This window comes from Bactrocera oleae, chromosome 4 (assembly GCF_042242935.1).
Source record: "Bactrocera oleae isolate idBacOlea1 chromosome 4, idBacOlea1, whole genome shotgun sequence".
Classification (NCBI taxonomy): domain Eukaryota; kingdom Metazoa; phylum Arthropoda; class Insecta; order Diptera; family Tephritidae; genus Bactrocera; species Bactrocera oleae.
The window spans coordinates 17870329-17875079 of NC_091538.1; the positions used below are offsets into that span (position 1 = coordinate 17870329).

General features: G+C 35.7%; 1 long non-coding RNA gene across 1 annotated transcript; it reads right to left on the reverse strand.

The window, feature by feature from the left end:
- Positions 1–3406: 3406 nt before the first annotated feature.
- On the reverse strand, positions 3407–4170 carry LOC118683248 (uncharacterized). Its single transcript, XR_004979183.2, has 2 exons — positions 3957–4170; positions 3407–3899 (listed from the first exon to the last, which is right to left on the reverse strand). It is a non-coding gene; the product is annotated as an uncharacterized lncRNA (long non-coding RNA).
- Between the last annotated feature and the right edge of the window lie 581 nt (positions 4171–4751).

Consider the following 4751-nt stretch of genomic DNA (forward strand, 5'->3'; position numbering starts at 1 on the left):
TGTGCATACATACATATGTATAAATATGTATTTGCGCTTATAGTTGATATGATTAGCAGTTATATTGCTGTTAACCAGGTGCGAGTACGCAAACACACCTTAATTTGTGTACACACTTTCATGTATGCACTCATGCACACATACATATGGATATGTGTATGAGCTCTACAACTACCGCTAGCCCATTCAGTTAATCACAGTTATAACATCGATCCGATATAGTCAGACGATTACATTTAATCCGCAATTGTCGGCGATTAATTTTGTTGCCAACAAAGCTAAACCAAAACAAAAGCAACAACAACTAAAACTGCAATGAGTTGCTACAAAAATATACATATACCTGTTGCTTTGCCTGCTCAGGCTATGTTTTATTGTTTTTAATTTGCCTTTGTTGCTGTTGTTGGCGTAATCGGCATAATCATCTCACACCTGTTGCTCAAATTAATGAGATTTTATTTGTCTGCTTATGTGTGCGTGTTTGACGAACATACATATACACATATAGGCAACTATGGTAGAATGGCGAGTCTAGACTCTAGACCATTTGTGTGTTTTATACAGCTGACTATAGCGGCTCGAGTTATAAGCTGCACGCGCTGGGCGGTTTAACAATTGGCAGGAACACGTGGGGTATGCTGGCAACCAACTCACAGACGCTACTGACTGGTTTCGCTGACGCCTGCTTGATGGGTGTGTTCAATTTTTTTGTAAGAAGTCTTCAGGTGTAGTGGAAGTTTTTACACCGACGATAGTCTTTTGGGGAGAGGAGTCTAAAAAATATTTGAATATTTTTTTAAACCCGACTTTTTTTACACTTATTGAAAACTATGCGTCGTGGAAGTTTTTAGTAACATAAAGAAAGGATGGAGTAGTGTCGATTCCTTCGTGAAATTGTCATTGCCATAATGCGAGGGTTTCTCAGTGTTATGCTTTTAGTCCATCAGAGCGGCAGCTCAGTAAAAGTACCGCATACGCAGCACATCCTTTCGGAATTACGAATTACACCAGCTCCCATATACCGCATATGTATTAAGATTTTACTGCTCTCCATAGGCGTGGTAAATCTTGAGTTAGCACTTCTACCTTTTAATCTTGAGTCAAGGATAAATTGGATTGATCTACATATATAACTATATATTTATTATATAATATAATGCTCTCAGCTGCACTGCGCTTAAAATCAATTAAAATTGTTTGCTTATAAACGATTTATTATTTATAAACTCGTACGGTTTATGTCTTGAATAAAATGAAGCAATTTTCTCATTTGACAAGTTGGTCCAATGGAACTCAACAGCTGTCGCCAATAACACCAGTTGCGCGGTAAGTTTGACTATGCAGTTATACTTATAGTATATTCATATATATATACATATATACATATATGTTGTATATACCTGTTCATAGCTTTGCTAAGACTTGCTAGAAGGCAACTGCAGTTGGCGCCATTACTTTACAAAACAATACATTTTAAATTCCTGTATACAACCAATCACCCCTCTGGTCATTGACAAAAATCAATACAACAATAATAAAGAAATTAGTTGTTGTGTTCTTAGAAAATGTTATCGTTTCACACAGCTGGTGTTGGTGGAGTGGTCGAAGGCATCAGATATTTTATCAACGACAAGCGGTCGAGCAGCGATTTTCCTATTTTCATGTCATAAATACACACATACAAATTAGTAAAAATTATTTAGTTATTTTTACCGAGATAGCCATAAATAATAGCAGCCAATCTGCGTCGACGGTGTTGATTTATATAACAGTGGGAGGTGGCGGTAATGGCTGCAGCAACAATAGCAACAACGAACGAAACATGTCGCTAGAGGGCGCACCTCACGTGCATGCGTTTTGTCGCTGCTTGTTGCACTTGCCACATTTTGTTGTTCAAAAAATTATGCTTCGAAATTGTTAATTTTTTTGTCTCGAATTTATGACAAGTACAATAAAAGTTGTTGGTGGTTTTTTCAAACATTTTTTACACATTGTTGCTGTGTCTGGGAATTCCAAATTGGTTGCTTGCAATTTTTTTATAAGTAACTTGTTGTTTTGTTTTTGTGTTTATTATCTCTGTGCCTAACGGCATATATTATATTTTGGTGGACAATTTGTTTGTGACAGTGAACAAATTAATTTTCGTGTAATTTAAGTTTATTAAAAAAGTGCACGCACCCGCACATGTTAACATTTTTTTATACTCTTGCACAGATTATCATATACAAGGGGAGTATTTTTAGACATGTGGATTTCGAGAAGAAAGAAAACACATACAATTTATGTTATGGCCAAGAATTTGGCTGTAGTATAAAGACAACGGTTTGCCATTACGTTTTAAAAATAATATCGGGCAAGTTACCGCCACGTCTGGCTTGAATAAATTCCAGCCGAGAGGCCAAATTCATTAATCATGGCCTTATAGCATTACCGATCGACTATAACATTATGGACGGCTTCATTTTTGAAGGAATATGGACCAATGATTCCCTTTGTTCATAGAACACATCAAACAGAGATTTTTTGAGGATATAACAGCGGTCTCAACGATGGCTTGTGGATTATCATCACTTCAATTGCGAAAATTTTGTTTATTAACATACTCATTCAACCAAAAGTGAGCTTCATCCCTGAACAGAATTGTCTTGTGAAAATCGAAATTGGTGGCCATCTCGTTTTGAGCCTATTCACCGAACCAGCCAGCACCAATTGGTGCAAGCGTTGGCGGATAGACTAATTCGGGTCTTCTTAGATACTGTGCACTGTATAGCATTTTTGAAGATGCGCATTATCTATTAAAGTAAACGTGGTGCAATCCGATCCATCCATCCATCCATAGTTGCTCAAATTACCGACTCTGCTGAGCGCTTGTGTCGACCGAATATATTCAATATATTATATATTGGGTGCGTCCTCATTTGGTACGAAAATTGCACGATTTGCAAACATTGTTTCGGAGTAAGTCTGTTTATTATGAAATGGCAAACCCAACTGTCTATAAATCAAGTAACACCTGACAAAAAGACTTACCTCGAAAAAAGTATTGTTGCATTGAAAACCACACGTCTAAAAAAATGTTAGTTTTGTTTAGCAAACGGTTCTTTGGAACACCGAAAGTTAATCGAGATAGATGTAGAGTTATATATATATCCAGATGAGGATGAGGAGGCAATTTGAAATAGTGTCTGTTCATAACTTAAGTAAAAATTGAGATTTCTTGATAACTAAGCAAATACCCGACAAACTTAAACCTAAGGTGGTACATAACATTCTCGTGACATTCTTGTGGTTTGAAAAAATGAATGAAGTTGGACTATAACCACACCTACCTTCCATATATCACTGTGCTATTGAATTAGAGAGCCGCAGAGCCTATGACTGACTTTGCACCGAAAATATCAGTCAATTTGTTAGAAATTTTGTTAGATATCTTATTGAAATGAAAAAAGAAACGAGGAGAAACGTTTACTACGGCAGCATTAAAGCTATAAATCCTTTACAGGTTCAAGTTTTCTTACAAGAACTTGATTTTGATTTGGCAGCTATACGATATACGTAATAGTCTGATCTGTACAATTTCTTCGGAGATTGTTCTGTAGCCTTCAATAATAATCCATGCCAAATATTAAATAAAATTGTTTTCCATACAAGGACTCGATTTTGAGGGTTCAGTTTGAATGACAGCTATATGCTACTCGTATAGTAGTCCGATATGGACGGTCCGAATATATGTGCAACTTAATTCAAATCAAATATTAGCAGCATTAGCAGAAAGAACGGTGAGTAGAGGTCGCAACGGATGTGTCATCTCGGGTATGAATATTTTTGATCATCTGTATATTGACCGTTAGAGGGGGTGCCTAGAATTGTGGTCTGCAGTACCTATAGCTGAGTTTTTACTGAAAATGTAGTTCAATCTGTTAGATATATTATTAAAATGCAGAGAGATCTTTTACCGATAAAAATGTGCCTTGTGTAAAAAATTGAAATTGGTTCAGTACTTCCCCTGACCCCCATACAGCTGATATAATGATTTTCAAACTTCCAGTTGGCTTATACCTTTCATGTGTGATACTTCAATTAATGTTTAAAATCGCTAAAATGACAAAAAAATTAGAAAAACTAATATTTTTCAGCCTACACACAGGCAAAAATGAAAAATATATTGAAAACACGCGTGCGAACAGACAACATTTATAAAGCTGTCAAACTTTTTACAGTTGCAATTTGGCAAAGCTTTAGCATGCAACAGGGAAAGTACAAAAGAAAAAAATAAAAGCATAGGATTAAAACAGTTAAAGAGAGAGAAAGAGAGAGAGAGAGAGAGTACAAGTGACAAATGCCGACCGTCGGCGTGGATGATTGTGATTTGCAATTTTTTTAATCTTTATTTGAAAATGTTTCGCTTAAATTTTAGTTTCAAATATTTTTTTGTTTCAATTTTTTTCTTAAATTTTCTTTTTTATATGGGTTTTTAGAAATTGTGGGCATACAATTTTGAACTTGGCCCAAGAGACGCCGAGTCACTTATGAGACAAAACAAAAAAGAGCTCATAAAAGAAACAACGAATCATTATAGTTAACATAGTGAAAAAAAACTGTCTGCGAAAAATTAAAAAAAATTTCAAGAAATGCTAAGCAAGAGACGAAATAGTTAGCATAATTTTTGGGTGGAGCAGCGACACCGCAAGCATTAAAAAGCACTGAGTGCAGCAATGTTTGCACATACATATGTATGTATTGTACAAGTG